This window comes from Grus americana, chromosome 4 (assembly GCF_028858705.1).
Source record: "Grus americana isolate bGruAme1 chromosome 4, bGruAme1.mat, whole genome shotgun sequence".
In the NCBI taxonomy this organism is placed as follows: domain Eukaryota; kingdom Metazoa; phylum Chordata; class Aves; order Gruiformes; family Gruidae; genus Grus; species Grus americana.
Window position 1 is genome coordinate 36993557 of NC_072855.1, and position 20229 is coordinate 37013785.

The following is a 20229-nucleotide window of genomic DNA, read 5'->3' on the forward strand; positions in this document are numbered from 1 at the left end:
CCCAGACAAAGTGTATCAAGGGCTTCTATGATTTAGGAAACAGTTGTTGTATTATGGTAAATCATGTGCTGATTAGATTTCCCCCCCAAAAAAAAAAAAATTCTAACATGCAGCTTTCTATGACAATTCTTGCCAGGAAAATATTTTAAATCTGTATTTCACCAATTTTACCATTGACAGGGATTTTCTTCGGACAGTAAAAATTATCAAAACTCAAATAAGGAAATAATATACATTAGTTCCTTTGTATGTTGGATTAACTGTTGTCAAAAAACACTATTAGAAATTCAACACAATGTTGAAAAATAACACCAACAGCACTACTTATTTCAATATGACACATTCCAAGTTCTACACCAATAGAGCCTTTATGATAATATTTGTTGCTGTCACAGGAAAAATTAAAGTTTTAATATCTTAAGATTTTTGTAAACTGCTATTTTACGCTTCAGTATTCGGACACAAAAATACAGATTTAAAGGTTAAATTCAAAATTTACAAGACTTACAGAATACAGATTTTAGACTGTCATTATAGAAAAATATTCTCCTTTTTAAAATAAATTACTTGAAAGAGTAAACAAAGTTGGCAAACCTCTTTTGCACTAAAATTTTCTGCAATCATTCCAGTGTTTTGCCGTGGGGAGCAAGGGGGGGGTGTGGGTGTGGTACCCACAACAAAAAACCCATAAAAACCAGAGAAACAGATATTCTATTATTACATAATTATAATCCATAGCTAACACATGTTAAGATTCTCATTTTAAACATTTACCAGAAGTGTGCTAAAAAAAAGAAAAAACAGGGAAGTCAACAAAAATAATTTAACACATCTTTTCTCATGTTGAAAACTGTTTTTGCTTTCTTTTACACATGAAGATTGCATTTGCATTCATAACAGCCTACTGTAAAACTAAACCAAAGTTGCTACTGTAACCTATAACGCACATTTAATATATGAAGAAAGATTTTAACACAAAGAGATACTACAGACTCCGAGTTCAGTAGTACATAGCAATCCAGGTAATTTGCTGATTTCAGTGGATTCGCAGGTTACGTTAATCAGTGCTGAATTTAGTACAGCACTTTCCAATTTCTAGTTTACTGTTTTGCTTTCTGTATTTCTAGGCACTAATGTTTATAATTAACTTTTTTGCAGACACGAACACACACATCAAGTATCAACAACCTCAATCTGTTATAGAGACACAAGTTGCAAAATTTAAAATAATTGGGTCAGCTAAGCTTGAACTTATATGCTGGATTTCAATCTAAATTACAAAAGCATACCCACCCCTTTGCAAGGCCCACGGCGTATATTAGCACGAAACAGTTCCAGGCTTATGCTACTCTTCTATCTTGTGTCAAAGCAACACCTTTGCGTAAAAAGTATTTTACAACAAAGATAAATATACTGTGGGATAAAAGCATGTATCGTGTGGACAGACCTCCATGTAAGAAAGTAATCGGAGATACAGTTTGTGTTGTATTCTCTATTTTACAATACATTTAAAAGATTATTCTCTTTGTATTAGTTCAGTAGCAGCTATTTCAGTTATAGTATTAAAATGAAACTGTACCGACAACGTTTCTTCCACAGCAAAAGACTGAGCTAAGTGGTGTGGAGCACTTAGAGCCTGGTATTCATAAACAGTTCGTAATTTTATTAGCTTCTGATCTGCATAAGACTGGAAATATTTTTATGCAATGCTTCAGCTGCAACATTCTGTATATTGTTTACATGCACACTTAAACTAAAAGACTCATGTAATTAGTTCAATATGCAAACTTAAAAAACCTACTGAATGCAATTAGTATGTCTTACAAGAAATACATGAATAACGACAATTTAGATTGAAATCACTATCCTGATAGTAGACACACACACGTAAATCTTCTCAGAATTGTGTTAACTGTTTTCAGAGGTTTCTTTTTTTTTTTTTTTTAGTTTGGCCTTTTTTTACTTATTTTTTTCTTACTATCAAGAAATCAGTTTTTCCTGAACTTAAATATTTACGCATCATACTCAGCAGTAGTGTGTGACCATATATTATAGGTTAAGAATGAAGCTGTGGTGAAGTTGAGACCAGAAGGTGCACAGAGGGAATGTGCAAATATTTCAGTAGATATTGAAACAATCACTATCCTTGCTACTTTTAAAAGGGGGGGGGGGGGAATAATTTGCACGTCTTTCATTACCTATGCAGGCAATATGGAGTAGACGTGCACCTTGCCATCTGAAACTAGCCTTGCGAGTTTTGATTTCAAACACTAAAGCTATTCTTCAAAATAATCTAGCAGACGTGCATTGTTACAGTATGTAGTTATGCTCGAAGACACTATTTGTGCATTATACCTGTCACTCCAGACTGTATGTGAAGACCAATACCATAGTTTAAGAAACACCATTCCTTACATGTAGGCATAGGGTTTCTTAGTTGTTTTTTGGTTTTTTGTTTGGGTTTGTTGTTTGGGTTTTTTTTTCCATAAAAGCACACCATTTATTTTTTTTTCTACTCTGTCAAGCTTCAGTCAGGCCACAGAAAGGGCACCTGAGTCGCCTGACCCTGTACTCAAACTCTTGGAAGCCGTAACACTTGTTTTGAAACAAATCACCTCTGGAGATGGTGCAGGCTTGCTATCAATCACTAACAAGTTAATTCTACATAATAAGGCAGGTTTGGATGCAGACTGATACATTGTGAAATGCTGTATCTAAAATTGATTAGAACAGCACTCAAAATGAATGCAGCCCTCCAAACCACTTCTTTGCTCAGAAACATTAATCTCAATTATAAGGAGAGCTTCATAACGGTAATGCTTGGTATGAAAAAGTATGAAATAAATCAGGTTTTATAAGACACAGCAATTAATCAGTTTTAGAACTAAGAAAAAGAAAGGTTGTTAAAGTGGCACATTTTTACAACAGTACTCTTTAAAGCCTCTGTAACCTCCAAAAATTAAATGTTTTGGTGTTTGTTTTGTGTTAATGGCTCAACTGACAGTGTGGATACATACTCTAACTTCAGGTTTCTGATATATTTTACCACCAGCTAAAACTCTTCGCAAATTATACTACCTTATTATAAAGTTAAAGCATTTATTTTAAGACCACAAGATACTCTTCAGCATATGAAGAAGAATCGCATGCAAGCATCCTGAAAAAACTTACTCATTTTAACCAGTTATCCTGGAAAGAAACATTTATTTCACCAAATCAAAGTATTTTTTTTTATAATACTCTAAAATTACTTCTGATAATTTTTTGTGCAGTTGATACTGCACAAATTTGTAGGAGCTAAAGTCATGTTATCACTACATCTGCTAAAACAGTAAGCCTAACAAGTTTACATGTATTCATTTAACGGAACAGGTTATACAGTGAAGCTATTCTCAAAACACAATAATAATATATACACGTTAATCTGATTAACAATCTCTAATATGTAGTACCACAATTCAAATCTTCCTCTAAATCTTAAACAAGTGCAACATACTTGCATGAGATTTTGAAAAAAAAAAATTTAAGGCTTCTCTAAGAATTTTACGCTGCATCTTTTCTACGCTGCCAGAAAGATGCATTTTTCTATAATAGAAATGCAACATTCAGTATAGTATCATTTTAAAATTAAAAGTATTTTGGATCTGAAGCCTTAGTATAGGTCTCTGGTGTTTTCTTTTAAGTCTATATAGCACGATGCTCCTTTACAACAGCACCCGATCCTCCAAGTTGCTGAGTACTCTCAGTTTTTATTGGGCCTAATCCAAAACTGATGCGAGTCAGTGGGAGTTTTTGCATCAATCTACACAGGCATCGGTCTGCATAAGGCTCACTGATTTCAACTGGAGTTAGAGGTACTCAGTATCTTACTGAGCCGAGCCTATAACCTGTTAATTGTTGGGGCTAGGAGATGACAGAAACGTACCTTCAGGTTGATTATCATTTCCTTTTCTGATATTTTATGGGGTTCGTATCAAATAGCTGCTTATTAAAAGCTGCTATTATGGATTGATTTGTAACTTTAAATCCAGTTTCTATTACTAAACCCTTTTTTCCCTTTTCCATTTGCACAGAAAATAATTACTCCTGGCTCAAAAGAGATTTGACTGAAGTACTAGTCTTAACTTGCTAACTGGATTATGAATGTTATTCTAGATTTTTTTCCACCAATAAATATTAAACAAAAGGATCTTCTTAGCACGGTCAAGTATTTCTTCCACTAAACAATATCTTTCATCTCAGCGTTCACTCATGTAAACTCATTTCACTTTTTAATCTGATGTATGCATCTAATACTTCAGTACTGTTGGCTTTTTTTCCCTCCCCTAATTTACCAGATCATTGAAAATAACCCAGCAAGTTCATAACAGAAAAGCTAGGAATTTGAGGAAAATAACAATTTTTTTTCAACCTACTGTATTTTCCCCAAGTTTCAGTGATAGATTTTTCATATATATCCATACCCATATAGGGCCCATTCTTGCTAACTACTCTTACATTACAAAGTACACTTTACGATAATCTTTCTTTACATATAATATTAAACCAATCTCCTAGATATGAATGCTTTAATAATTCCGAATAGCACTTGGATTATTTTAGAAGTGAAGAGCAGCTGTATTTTTCATCAGAGAGCGTCTCTAAGTGTTTTACAACTGACTCTTCTGTAAGGTAACTGACCACAGACCAGCAACATTTATACTTCAGTATGCTCTTTACTGGACTGAATTTTAGAATGTAGGCATCCACAAAATATTATTGTAACTCTTCAAAGGAAAGATGCAAAATACTTTGCATGAAGAAGTATATATTACATGCAGCAGGTAACAACCAAATAAAACCAAACAAGCATCCCACTAAGAAGGCTTAATATGAAGGACACATGATATTTAGAAAGTACAAAATTAAAACTGCTGAAGTTTTCTTATTAAAAAAAAGTATTTTAAATCTAAAAATTTAGATGAGCCTAGAACTATGTGGTATCTTACATAAATAGCTCCTATTAAAACTTTTAACAGCGCGTGAGCACATAAAAACGTCTTTTTGTGTATTTTACCTTGTTGCATTAGTTTTCTTTAAAGCAACTTCCCAACACAAAACTTTTAAGCCCACGGAACAATGGACCTGCTCCCTACATGCACGTAAAGAAAAAACCCACCAGATACCAGAAACGTTTCTAATTTCATGAGGGAGACCACCCCTTCCTCTCCCCAAACCACAGTGACATACAGCTACTTTTGGTCGCCCTGTGTTTTCGCTGCGCAGTAACGCTATTTTCACTACAATTTATTGAATAAAGCATGAAAGATGTTAGCCTTGACGGTTTGCCTCACAAACCCCCCCTCATTTAACAGCAGGGCAGGTAAAGCCCCGGCAGCATTTCCAGAGTAGCAGACCACCCGGTAGACTCTGTCACCGCCTGCAACCGTTTGGCGAACGCGCTGCCAGAGGACGAGACACACGGAGGAACAGAGCGCCCCGCGCACGCGGACCCGAGCTAACACGAACGAAGTTCAAAACCCAGCGTAAACTTACTAGGACGGGCTTTCGCGCCTCCGCCCTCGCCGCCACGCTCACCAGACAGAAGTACGGACACTTCCATTTACCTTCCGAGAGTGATGAAGCCGACTTGGGAAAGCACCAAAACCGCTGCGGTGCCAAGTCCTACCGCCGCCCCGCGCGGCCGGGAGCGCGCGCGCACGCCCGCCGCGCGCACAGGCCGCGGGCAGGGGGGGCCCCGCGCTGCGCCCCAGGGCGCGCGGCCCTGCTCCCCCCCACACAGACACACACACACACACACACACACACACCCCCCAGCGCAGCTGCCAAGGCGGCGCAGCGCTGCTGACAGACCCGGCCCCCGCTCAATTTTCCGCCCCGCACCGCGGAGTTTCCAGCTCGAGTTGCGCTGCCGGCCCCTCCCTCCCTCCCTCCAGCTCCCTCGCGCCCGCGTAGCCCTACCTGGGGCCGCACTCCGGCCGCAGCCGCGCGTCCCGGGGCGCCCTGGGGCTCCCGCCCGGCGAAGGTCCCGCCGCTAGCGGTGTCACCACGGGGAGGGGGGAAGGGCGGGCCGCGGAAACCCTCCGCAGTCCTCCGCGCACCGGCTCCCTGCCCGCTACGCCCGCCCGCCCTCGGCCGGGGGGGGAGGGTAGCGGCCCCGGTTCCCCGCTGCCGGCCGGCTGGCCGCCCTCGCGGGCGCGGGGAGCGCCACTTACCGCGGGCGCGCTGCGAGCCTCGCCGCCTCCGCGCCCCGGCAGCAGCGCGGGGGAGAGCGGCGCACGCCGGCACTTTGTCAGGCCGGGCGGGCGGGAGCGGAGGGCGGGAGGGATCGGGGGGAGGGCCGGGGGCCGGGCGGGGGGAGGGCCACGAGTTGCTGCCCGCGCCCCCCGCCGCGGGGGCTTACGCGCCCCGCGGAGTTCACTTTCCCCGCCTCCTTCCCCGCCGGGGCGGGCAGGGAGTTTGGCCCCTCTTCTTGCGGGAGGGGAGGGCGAAGGTGCGCGCACAGCAACGTGCGGGCGGGGGAGGAGCGTGGGGAGGAGCCGCCGCCACCGGCACCTACTTGCGCCGTAGCGCGGGGGACTCGGCCAAGGGCCCCGCCGCTCCCCCGCGCCGCCCCGGGACGGGACCCCGCCGGGCTGCGGCGCCTTTGCCTCTTGCCCTCCCCCCCTCCGCCGGCGGTTCGCGTGGAGTGCCGTGGCGCGGCTCCCACGCTGTGCCCAATCAGTGCATCCACAACGGCGGCGGTGATTTAGGGGTCATCCGCGAGCAGCACTTCAGGCTGATGAATGGCTCTTCGCAGCTTTCTGCCCTGATGAAGGTGTCTGCGTGCTCCTGATTGCAAACACTAATGAACTTACACGGCTTCATTACGCATTCCCTCCTCCCAGCGGAGGCAGAAAGCTTCCGTCCGCCGTATATTGTTTTCCGCGGGGACCTACTTATTTTTATGAGGGGAGGGGAAGAATTTGGGGAAATAATCCGCGACTCCCTGCAGCGCAGCGCCGCGCCAACAGAGCCGGCGCCACGGCCAGCCCGCCGACGCACCTCGCCCGCTGCCGGCAGCCGGGGCACGGCGGCGCAGCGCAGGCACGGCGGAGGCGGTGGGGCCGCCCGGCAGCCCCGCGCCCAGGCAGGCCGGTGGGTGCCGGCGGGGCTCCCCGGAGCGGCAGCCCGCCCCTCGCACGGGCACCCGCCGCCCCGCAGCTCCCCCCTTCCCGAGCCCGGCCTCTCCTCCGCACCCCGGCAATTTTCGGAGTTAGGCGGGAGCCGGTGCCGAGTGACCTGATTACAGCTTCAACATCTGCTTCCAAAGCCGTGTCTCCCTCGCGTACCAAGGCGCTTCTGCTTATTTTCCTCCCTGGCTCCTCAGCATCCTCTCGACTCAAAGTAGTAGCTGTAACTTTTCGCACGCTGAGATGTTGGCTATCTATCTATCTAGGACCGCTCTTTTTTATTCTTTTATCCTTCCCTTTTAAACTCAAAGGCGTTTCACACGCGAGATGCGAAACACTCGGGGAAGTTAGGGAGATGAGCAGCTTTGAACGCGTAGCTGGCTACCCGCTGCAGTCCTTTGATTTTCCAAACTTAAATTTATCTGCTGCATCTCCGACTCTTGTAATGAAAGATGTGCGACTGTTATCTCAAACGCCCTCAAGGAAAATCCCTATATTCCTCTGACCCGAACTGACTGGGAACACCTCCTCGTCATAGACACGTTACTGCAGATGTTACGGACGAGCATTGCTAGGGCTGCACCTATGATCCGTCCAGCAGTTTTATCTCACACGCGAGTGTTTTACCCCTGTGTTTTCCACGGCATTTGTACTTTGCTGGGCTGGACCTGAGAGGCAAGGTACCCGGGTGTTTTAACTCATTCCACAGTGCTGAGATCAGCATTTGAAAATTACAGCAGGTACTGCGCGCACACGCACGCACACACACACAAATCGCCAGCATCACAAAGCACCGTTGTGCAGCCAGTGTAACAGAAAACCACAAATGTTTGAAGCACTTTTAAGTGGACAGCCAATGTGTAATTCATAATATTGAGCATACAGAAAACAAAACAGGTATTTTATAACGGAAGTAACTTGTTTTCATCCCTAGGAAAGATCTAATAATACTAAGTAACTACTTTTAAATACAGGTTTGGAAAAGTTCTTTTGAAGATACCAAAACTAAACCAATGGGATGGAAATGAATAATCTGCGCTGACTTTGGGGGTGACTCTGAAGTGATGGAATTTCATTTTAAAAGGTAGGAGTCACAGACACCTCTCCAGATAGAGTTCTGGGCACGTTAGAGCCCAGACGATATAGGTAGAACTGTAATCGTCATGACCTTGCCTTTCAAATAAAATATCCTACAAAGGTTTCAGGAAAGCAGTCGACGTGTGAAAATGTGAATTGCACAAAATTCTTTGTTACAAAATACATACAGCTAGACACACAGGAATAATCTTAACCCTGAACTTATGCCAAATGCCATAATTGTTGTTGCATTGTATACAAAATAGCATTTCTGCTAAACTAAAAGCTAATCTTGGTAGAGTCAGGGCTTTACATACGGTTTTCTTCTTTTTGGCATACAACCCTCTACCACAAAATTAAAAATTATATTTTTGCAAAGGCAAATATATAAAATGGTATATTTTTGCACTACTACTTCAGCCATTTGCATTACCTTACCTAAATCCATTCATCCAGTACTAACTTGAACTTTCTACCACCTCCAAATATAGTGAGTTAAGATGCTTCTCTATTATAAATAGAAAGATTATATAATTCCTTCCTTGTGCAAAGCCCACTGGATAAACAACAAACGTCAACTACTTATTAATACACATCTGAAGTTCAGAGTAAGTTATTTTGGCGTTCTTAACTTAAACATAACTGAAGCAGCATTACTAGGCTTACCGAAGTTTAATTAAATTTCAGCCTTCAGAGTTTAAACTAATTTGAAAAGTGTGCAGTCACATTTGTGTTAGAGCTTTGTAGGAAAGTATCTTCCTAATGTCAACTATTAAATGTGACTAAACTCTCTAAAATCACAGTCCAGCCCTTCCTTACTCTTTTGGATTGCCAATAAGCTTCCTACTTTACTAGAGAAAGAACAAAAGGATATGCATTCCTTATCGACTTAGAGAGACTTTTTTTTTTTTAATGTGACTATCAGTAAATCTTTTTGGACGGGAGGTGTTAGTGAAAGAAGAGAGCAGGACGTCCTCTGAAGCAAGACATGCCGGCTCCTGCACTAATCTACCAGTAACACTAAAAGATGAGACAAATTCAAGACATTGTCACGTTCTTTCCAAACTTCTTAAAGTGTTCTTTACGTGTCCTTCTGTATTTGAACGGGAACTCGGGCTTCGCCAGGCTTATCAGCACTTTCTGCTCCCAGGACTCCACACTCTTTAGGATACTCGCGTGTCTGAAAATAACAGACCTCTGCGTTGTCAAAGGTCCTTGATCTACAGCTCCTGGAGGAAGAAAGTGTTTCTAACCACCCATTTCCCTTCGGGCTAAGCGGCGAGATGCCGTTTAGTGCAGCTAGGTACGGATTGCCTCTCTGAAATGGCAACAACAAGCGGCATTACCCTGCATCAGGATACTTCATAATCACAATCCTAATTAAAAAAAAAAATAAACAAACGCTCCTTTCGACTCTTCCATCAATCTTCCTGGCTGATCCTAACATGGCAGCAACTATTCCCATTTGTTCTCCACACGATTAGCTCCACGGCTCCTGATCCTGTGCGAGCCCCGGGAAGGCACGGAGTCAGCAGCTGCTCGAGTGGGCGCCTTCGAGTACGCGGCGGAGCTGCCTCACTTCCCTCCGGGCTGCCCGGGCGGGGCGGCACCCGGGCAGCGGCTCAGCCCGCGCAGCCCCCGCGCAGCCTCCGCGCAGCCCCCCCCAGGAGGGAAGGTGGCTGGACCGGGTCAGAAGGTGACGAGCCGGCCGCGACCACGATCTGCCGTAATCCCTGGCGGAAACCGCATCGCTCCCACCCGCCCCCCCTCGCGTTGGGAACGGGGAAACTTTGGGGAGAAGGAGCCGGGCCGCGCCGCCGTCAGGGGGGAGCCCGAGCTGTGACTGCGCTAGGGACGCGCCGGATAAAGAGCTGAAGAGGTCTGGGGGACACGTGTAGCTAAAATGTCAAAATTCCGCGGAAATAGCCGCGCTTCCGCGCCAGTTTTTACACCAGTGTGCCCTGCTGCCAGAAGCCGATCGAGAAAGGCACTTTGCCCGAGTATTGAATTGTGGTAAAATTGTAAAACAAATACTCTAATGTGATCACTGACAAAGCCATAAAATTAAATAGCTGTCTGCAGAGGGAAATATGTCTTAATTACCTTAATTAAAGCAAGATAGGGCCTTACACACATTCATTTTGAAGCCACTAAATGTACTGATTATCATACAAATCAACCTTTAAATGGGGGTCATGCTTTTCCACTACATTAGTTTGTGTTCCACTGCATAAAACAAAGCTATATGGGAAGCTGACCTCTGGTGAAAATGATGCACTTCAGCTGCACACAACTGCTGACCCTCTTCATTGGGTTCTTAGGAAAGAACCTGAAGGAGTTTGCATATGATTTGGAATACAAAAATGCCTTTCATAGCGCGTTAATTGTGCATTAGGAACTACTGGCAGAGCTAAACTTATGGTGTTAAAATCAAACACATAATCATTTTAATCACCTTGTATTCATAAGTAGGAGCCGTCACAAAACACCGTTATTGCCACCAGTGTGAATTAGTACACGAGGCCATGAAAAATTTAAGATTCATGTTTGCTGGTGCAAACTACAGCTGGGGGTAACTAGCCGTATTTTCCATTAACAGGAGGAAAGCAGAATCCTTATAGCAATTCAGAAGTCAATCTACAGACCTTATATGTGCATGCGGAGGTTTTTGTAATAGTCACATTTATTCAGAGTTTATGATTTTTACAAGAAGAAAGAGGGCCTGTTTTAAATAAGCTTCATACCCATAATGAATGGTTTTTTCCCTTTCTAGCTTTCTGGCTGAAAGATGTATTAAAAAAATATAAGAAATTCAACCAATTAATTGTTCAAATAAAGGAAATCTACAGAAAAGATTATTTGAAGAAAAGATAAGCACATAGAACGAGGAAAAAAGAAACCCAATGTGCTTTTCTGTTGCCTGTTTCTTTCCTTTTTTCTTGTCCCCTGCCATGTACTCCTCCTAGTAGAAGACATCACTAATAAATGCAGTCTAGGAAACATAACTCTCTAACTAAAAGCTCTAATGAGGGACAATGATCTGCCATCTTATTTTGATAATTTGGATGTTAATTGCTTTGTCTGATGTGCCTAAACAAAGATTTTATTAAAATATTACTGGTTTGAAAAAAATTTCTTAGACTGATGGTAGTAAAATATGTTGTATTCAAGATGACTGCTTTCATTCCTGGAAGACAAGAGTTCAGGCAGTAGAGTGGTAACAATCTGTGTTTGTTCCTGTCTGCTCAGGAGAACTGTTTCTAATTGATCTGGCATGGAATTTAGTTGGAAATGTGTATGTTGCAACCTAAGCACAGTCCCTGTATGCTTTGTAAAGTGATCACCATATGGGCCTTATTTGAAACATTTGAAGGTTTTAGCCATTAACCTTGTTTAAACTGAGCTGTAAATTCAACTCTCCGAGCTGAAAAATATATATAAGTGCGTGTGTATGTATATTGAATATATGAATATGAATATATGTGTATATAAATATAGATATATATACACACACATATATGCATAAAGACACAATACAGACATGGATACACACCAACCATCATTAGGTATCATGAACATGTGTCAATTATTTGCATATTATTACTAATTAATAAAGGTACTAGTTATATTTTTAGAAAATACATTGAATGAAAATAAATGTGGATCTAAAGAGGAAGTTGCTGGTATTACAGAGACATTTTCAATCAATGCCATTTTAATATTTGAGGGTATTTTTATATTTTTGGGGGAGAAAATACACTTAGGTCTATTTCCACATATCCAAATATTTTTTAACCACTCTCTTGACATCACGGAGATTTAATTAAGACAGCCCAGATGAACTAAGAGCAAAGCTGTCTGAAGTTCCTCCACAGAAAACTTTTAGGCTATAATGGCTAACTGTGATTCTTTCAATCATAGGGCCAATTATCAATTTTTAACCCTCAAAACTCTTACTAGCGATTTGTTGTTCTGAATGTAAAATGAAGGGCTAGGCTTTGTTACAGGTAATAGTGCTAAGTTATGAACGCTGATAGCCTTCTTGTACAGCCTTAAATTACATTGAAAAAGATACAGTTTCTTTAATTAAAAAAGCTGCACTGAACTAATCCCTCTAGCTGAAAAAAGAAAAGTTTTAAGCAATCTCTTTCTGCTCTGGGAGAGAAAAGCAGACAATACCATAACAGATCAGAAACATAAGCTATAGTGTGCAGCCAGGAGCACAGCAGGGAACTGAATACTGCTCCGACTGTGTCATTTTTTAATCCCCCATCCCAGTTTTCCCCGTCTGACCTCATGCTGAGATGAAGTTATCACAGAAGACAGCTTTACTCTCACCAATGAATCCAACCCTGGATCTGTATTATCCTCAGCAGATCAAAACACCGCTTTCATCAAATAGCATTATCTGCATAAAAGGCATGCAATTGCCCGATAATTTCACCCAAACTATGCTATTCATTTAAAGGACAAGAAGAGAAATGTAATTCATTCCTTTTTTTCCCCCTGGAAAAGCTAACTTATACTTCACTCATGGGAACTTTTCTTTTTTTAACACAAGATCTCAAGAAGAGGTCCATTAAAAGTTTCCCCCTGGTTTACAATTAATTGTTAGAGTACCTCTGTGCCGCTTGAGTGACATAAGTGTAGTTATGCAGAAAACTGGCAGGGAGAATTCACAAAGCTTGCTGTAGCCATGATACTGATTCCATTAGCCATGGTTCTGCTAACCCTAATAATCAAATCATATAAGGCATAATTGTAGCAGCCTAAAAAATAAATAGTAGCTGAAGATATTTACAGGAAAATTGGGTGATATGGTCTTTCCTACAAATAGAAATTTTAAGCCTAATCATTTTGCCCTAGTACAGAGAAGTTGCAGTACAAGATCCCAAAATATCTTCACTAATGTACGTGTTGTTTATAACAAACATGCACATATATTAAAAACTCATGCTGGTGCCTTGTCTTCCAGAAAGGAAAGCGCATGACGCTGTGGCTCATTGGTTTTATTGATATACACTACAAACAGTAAAGTCCTGACGGAGGTGGGCAGATTGCTCCAAATGAGTGCCATTAAAACAGCTATTGTATTTGGGCTATTCCACGTACTCTGCAGAAAATTGTTAAACTATTCCTAGTATTCTTCTACTTGTAAAGGGCTTATACATAAATCTCATGTTTCTTCCACAGGAAAATTCTAAATAATGTTTTGGCTTTTATTTTTTTTTTTTTTTTTAAATACTTGTACAAGACAGTAAAGCTAATTTTGTGTTGGAGTCTTGTGCTTTTGTTGGTAAGAGGTGCTCTTGTTTTCTGAATGGCAGGGTGGATGTTCAGCACCAGAAGCAGGTGCTGATTTTTATTTGGCAGAGAGAACTGGCCCTTTCTTTTTCTGATAGTACAAAGACCTTGGCATGTCATGGGGCTGCAAATGCTAAACCAAGTACTTGTCCTGGCCTAAATATTGCCTGCTCTATACAATATTCTGCCAGTTACTTTTCTTTAGGACCACTGGACAGGTACTGTTCTCTATTCAGACGATAAAACTTTTTTTTTTTTTTTCTCCAGCATGTCTTTGATACTTTTTAAAACAGGAGTTCTTTGAAGCGGCTCAGAGGTTTGAAATCGCAGGAGTTGCCTCAGAAGAGCTGGATTAGTACGCTTAACAGAGGCGCATCACACATTTACCATGGGGCTACAACCTCTCTGTGTACACGCAGACACTATGGAACTTCATGTTATAAAAAATGTCAGTTTAGCCCACAACTTTCTTGGGTCTTTCCAACCTCAAAATAGAGTGCTTGTTTCCTCCAATTTCACAGAAGCTTTGGACATTCCAGTGCCCCTTTATAAAATTTAAATACATAAATATATATATATATTCACCTTCCCCATCAAAGTGATATTTTTTAATGGAAACACTTTCCCATTATACCTGATAGCAGAGCCTGATGAAGGAACTGAGTATCTGAAAGCTTGTGTCCTTTCTCCAACTATATCAGCTAATCGGAGAAAATAACCTTTTTTTTTTTTTTTTACAATCCTTGCTTCTCACCTAGTCTCATAACATGTCATAGCAATATAAATGGCACATTATTATTGAGGAACAATGTATGTAAGCCCAGTTGGTTTTGGACCTGTGTCCCTAAACATTATTTCCTATTTGAACCCTGTTTGTGGGGTTTATCATGTGTTTCCATAGCAAGGGAATGTAAATTCTTAGTGATTTTTTTTTTTCCCCCCTGGTGTTGAAATGGGGTATACTGCTAGGCATTCAAACCAAGATTCTTGTGTGAAAGAAACAGCATGAGCTTCAAATGCTAATTTCCCATATTGGTATGGTACTTTGTTATGTATGTTGGTATAACCATATGAGAAGCCCCCCCTGCTGTTAACAACTTAGGAGCCCTCTTTCTGTTTATGAAAAGCAGGTCAACCTGATGATGGAGGAACCCAGGAAGAAGAGGAGTGCTAGTCAGGAAATAAGCTGTATGCTCCCCTTCCTCTAGACTTCAGGGGTACTTCTTAGCTACTATTTTCTGGAGCAAGGACACAGAAAAAGAGTAGGTCAACACTACAACCACACCACTGTCCAGGTATCAGATAATGAAGATGAAAGAGTATGGTAACTCTGGTAGTTTGCTAAGGAGAGATCTTTTTTTTAATCCTTCCATTTGGTGCCAGACAGGCAATACTACTGCAGCTACAATCAAGAGTTCTGTTAATACACAGGCATGTTAATTGCATCGCAACCTATCAGCATTACCTTTTTAAAAGTTACAAGGAATATAATGCAGAAAGGCAATCTTCTCTAGAGAGATTTCCATTTAGGAAGACCAAGGAAATGACACAGGAAAACAAGCATTCATATATACTGACAGAGCAATTGGAAACTTTACCACAGATGCTAATATTGATGCCCTTGTATCAACTTTGCTAGACTAGAATTCATTTTTTTAACTGAACATTTATGCTATTTCAAGATATACAAATTATCCTCTTTCTGGATTTCCAAATCTTTTCTGTTCAAACGTGTTTATTTTTCTGGCTTGAGAAAAGTTCACAACACATTAAAAATACTGATTTATTTTTTTTAAATAGAAATTAATTTAATTGAATAGATAGTATTCTAAATCACTAGAAACTACATGTAGAAAACTCCAAAAGTCTTCACTGAAAATTATACACAAAAAGAATTGTCTACCAGATAATTCTGCCCGCAAATAGCAGTTCTGAACAGAATTGATTTCAGTCACTTGGAGTGACCTAAATTTAGATTCTATGATATTCATCTCGTATTCAGAACAATGTGACTTCCGTATGCGCATGCAGAACCAGAGCAGCTTGAGTGGGACTCTGTGCCCTTTTACACATCTCACCTCAGCACTGGAGAACCACCAACAGTGGAGACAGGTTTGGCACTGATATAAATTTGGACTGCCATAGTCCCTTCCATCATATGCTTTCGACCTTCTGTTTGTGTTTTCTTTCAGTTGACTACTAAATACTGCGTATATTAGTTAAGGTGATGTTGAACCACCCATAGCTTCTGGATGCATGTGTTCTTTCTGTTCTTTTTTTTCCCAGGAATTTAAATACAGAAAAATGAAGTAGAATGGAGGATGAAAACCAAAATAAAACCACTTTTACTTTCATTATCTTCATGGTTTAATTCTCAGCTACTACCGTATCAGCGCAACATTTGCGTTGCTGATTTCATGGCAGTGTAACTGCACACAGCATGTCTGATTCTGCATTACTTCTCCTGAATGACATTGGATCAGGACTAGATCCGAAATAGTGTATTCATCAAAGCTTTCAATAGAAGATGAATAATGTCAGGATTTTTTAAAAGCTAAAATTGTCATCGGACCACTGAATACTTATGATGTGTTGATGATATCATAGCAAGTCCCTGGATTCAGACAAAAGGGTGGAATCTTAGAAAATCTAAATCCCAGTTCAGCAGTAATGCCAGCTCTAACATTTGCTGACTCAAAGAAAAGCTGTCCCACTATTTTGGGAACAGGACTTGCAACAAAGCAAAATGGAAAAGGAAATAGTTGTAAGCAGCCTCATTTTAAAACAGAAATATTTTTGGAAGTGTTCTAAAGCACACAGTTATAGTTCCTCTTTCTGAAACATTCAGTATTAGAAGAAAGCTTGTGAAGCCCTTTGTATATGCATACTGTAAAAATACAGCTTTTCTGTTTTTACACTAATCGTAAAGAAATGGAAAATCATAAAGCAGCAGCAGCAGAAATCTATAGTTCATGTGCTGGCAAGACTAGAGCTCTGCAGTTATATTTTTCCATTATAAAATAAATAATTCTCAAAATAATCCCAGAACAATAAACTTGTAACGTCTGTCAGAAGGAATTCTATCAGAGAAAGTAAAAGAATAGCTAAACAAATCTATCGATTTGGTTTTATGTCACTTATTACCTTCCTGAGTGTTCCTGCAAAGTGCAAAGGTTGTATTTGTACAGCCTGCCACTTTGGCCATTTCAGGCACCGTGGCAACAGCACTTTCTTCCTCTGGCAGCCTCTTCTCTCTCCCGAACTTAAGCTACTTGTCTTCATTTTAAGGATTCTCCCATTGCCCTTTCCCATCCTGCCAGTCATCGCTCTCTTACTGTCAAGAAGAGCTCAACACCCGTGTCAGCCTGGCATATGATGCCAGTCGCTGTTGCCAGCTCTTAAAGTTTGAAATGCATCTCTCTGCTTTTTTCCCCATGATTCCTCTCACACTTGGAAGAAATTCTTTGTAAACCCCACAAAGCTAGCTATCTCGCTGGTTTTCTAACTGCTTCTTAGTGATTTTCTTTCTTGTGATACCTTCAGAAAGCTTGGACAGTGTCTGTGATTGTGCCGACCCATACTCCCGGTGCTGCTGCATGCCGCCATTAGCTGCACCGCCTTGTTGCTTTTGTTTTATGCTGAGATGGTAAGTTCTCTGGAAGCAGGAGAAAGTCTTTTTCCATTTATGCACGTCTAATGCAGCGTGTCTGAGAGCTCTTGCAGTCTGAGTGCTCGTCGAAGCCATGGCAATACAAATAAGTAACAACATTGGCAATAATCAAATTCACACACCACTTCCTTTGGTAATTTGATAATAGGTTCCATGTCTATGCTGATGATATTCCTCATTTTTCTATGTTTTCTGTATGTATAAGTACTACTTCGGCTTAAAAAGGTGTAGCTGCATGTGTTAATCCTTATGTATCAGACTATTTTAACACATATACTTATTATTATACATTAAAATGAAAAGTGATATGCAAAGAGCAATGAGGTTGCTATATCAACCAATCAAAAATCGGTCAATGCCATCAATAATCGAGGCTGCCCATGTAACTGTAATTCAGTATCCTGCTTTTAGCTATAAGGATATTCTCTTTAATGATCAAACACAGTTTTTGTAGAGGCCAGTCTTATTTAAAGGAAAGATAGTTAATCACCGTGCATTTTTATCTCCTACAATCAATGGATTTTGTCTGATCTTTCTTAGTGCGTGCCACTAGAATGATGCATTGAATAAAAACATTAGCAGTTCTGTCGTAGGCAGTTCTGTGGTACCGCAGATGTGACTTTTTAGTATTTTACATCGGAAATAAACCTATTGGGGCCCAGAATGAAAACTCTAGAATCATCTGACTAGTCTAGAAATTTTGGGTGCCTAATCTGGAATGCACAAGTAGACTGAAGAGAGAGCACATCGCGCCGCGTAGCACTGTAGATGTAGACACGTAGCTGTTTCTAGAGAATACCTAACCCGGTAGAGCCAACTGTGAACATTTGGGCTCAAGAGACTTGCCCAGATCATATAAAAAGCTCTGTAGCAGAGACAAACTGATTGCTCAGTTCTTCAGGTGACATGTAATGTTCCCTAATCATGAAATCACCTTTTTCCTTGCAATCCATCGCAAACACATATTCATATTTTTCAACTAAAGAAGAACGGGTTCTAAGGAAAGCCCATTCAGTACCAACTGGCGACTCATTTCTATAGGAGGGACACTCTGCATGAAGCGATCATGTAATTAAACAATGTAACACCACCACAGAAATAATATTTCACAGGCACCCCATATTTTGCTACTTCCTTACTTGTAGAATATAGTTTCCCAAATTTTAGTATTACATTCTTCTTATAGCTTCTGAGCAAAAAACCATGAAAAAGAAAAACGTATGCTATGGATAAACATTAGCTTTCACAGTAAGTACTCAGAAATTTTACCCTTTGGTCAACAAATCTTTATCAACTAATAAATTTGTATGATTGGTAGCTAGTTTCTCTGTGGACTAAGTGAAGGGAAAAATCTCTCTATTCTCTTTCTATTCAATTTTACCTATCAGTTTCTTTTAAATGAAAAAGATATTAAATATTGGATTTTTTTTCTAGGTCAACATTTTGAAAATGAAATGCTTGATTTTGGAATATGTTGGAATAATAATGAAATAAATAATGTCAAATTTCTGTTTGAAATACCTTTCTTAGGGGAAAAAAACCCCACAAACCAACCCAAAAACTAGAAAGCAAAATGCCAAACAAAGTTAAATAACTGGAAATGAAGGAAGACTTTCATTTTTTACTTGAAAAAAAATTTTTGCATCAGCAAACCAATTCGCACTCTTTCCCTAGTCACTTTAAGCCTCTCCATTATTTTGTTTCAGTTCTACTTGAAACAGTCCTCACCTCCTTTAGACTAAATCAGTGATCATTCAGCCAGCTTCCCTGGGGGCACTCACCAGCTCTCCCCGCTTACATCCCCTCCACACGCATCAGACCCAAATCCACCTTCCCTAAGCTCCAGACTTTTTCCACAGCTTTGTCCACCTCCCATTCCTCTCAATGCTCTCTTGTACTTGCAATACTTCCTCTTCAGTTTTACCCTTTAAATTGACCGCAGGAGATGCGTGGGCATCGACTCACTAGAATATGACTGTGCTGGCACTAGCAGATAAAATACAGTGGGAAAAGAAAAATCCTCTTATTTTAAATTCCATTGCTCATTATCGAGTGCCCTTTCAGAAAACAGACAGAATGGCTGGGATGAAATTCCTGCAAATTTCAAGTAGGAAATATTTAGTTCAGACAGTGTCTTCAGAAACCTCACCTTCCAAAGAGGACATTTTCCTCCTAGCAGGGGACACGATCCTGAACTTAGCTCCACTGTATCTCTGCACTGTGACTAGTCGTCAGCCAACAAGGTTTGCGTTAAAAGACATTTCTACACTGTACCAGTATCACTGAAATGACTTAGCTTAATCTGGCTCGTCAAGTAGTCCTTGTGGCATCATTCTAGCCCATTTAATTCAGAATAACCAGAAAATGAGGGAAAGATTTTCTAGAACCATTTTAACCTTCATACAACTACACAGAAATGACTTAAAATCTTTCTCTTCTGCACATACCCTGAACATTGCAAAAAAGGAGCTGGTCTAGTAGGTTTAATTTTTAAATTTAAATCTATTTTAACATTCAATATTAAATTTTAAATTTAAAGGAAAAGAAAGAGTTTTAGGGAAAGAGTCAATTTTTCTGAACATCATATTCAAAAGTAGTTGGTTTTAACCCTTCTTTTTAGGCTATTTTCTCATTCAGCTGTGGTAAGCATTTAATACCAAGCTGATAGATGTGAGCCTGCTTAGTTAGCCTAATATAATCTCATACTTTTTCTAGAAGACGCTTTGTAACTTAGCTCACCAAATGATAAAATAAATTACTCTTTTGAAGTCCTGATGTAATTGTGGAATTACGAACTCTCACTACTTTGATATAAACTTTCAGGGGAACATATTGTATATTCAGATGGCTGGCAGGTGCAATACTCCCAGCCCTGTTTCTACAACTCGTAAAAAAATTAGAAAAATAGGAGAGTACATGTTTTGTATCATTGAGAAAGTGTCTGGAGGAAGACCTGAATGAACAAGAGGAAAAATAACAACGGTGCTTACAAGCTCGTAAACCCAT

General features: G+C 40.8%; 1 protein-coding gene across 17 annotated transcripts in view; it reads right to left on the minus strand.

Annotated features, from left to right (window-relative positions):
• The window catches only part of TENM3 (teneurin transmembrane protein 3), a 615036-nt gene that overhangs the window by 418099 nt on the left and 176708 nt on the right, over positions 1–20229 (minus strand). For 7 of the 17 annotated variants that reach the window (XM_054824434.1, XM_054824432.1, XM_054824430.1 and 4 more), the window contains exon 1: positions 5962–6358. The exons of 1 other annotated variant lie outside the window; for it this stretch is intronic. The gene's annotated coding sequence lies outside the window, so the exon portion shown is untranslated. Of the gene's footprint in view, positions 1–5961; positions 6359–20229 lie in introns of those variants that run through there. 9 more of the 17 variants (XM_054824444.1, XM_054824440.1, XM_054824438.1 and 6 more) reach the window with 2 other exon arrangements.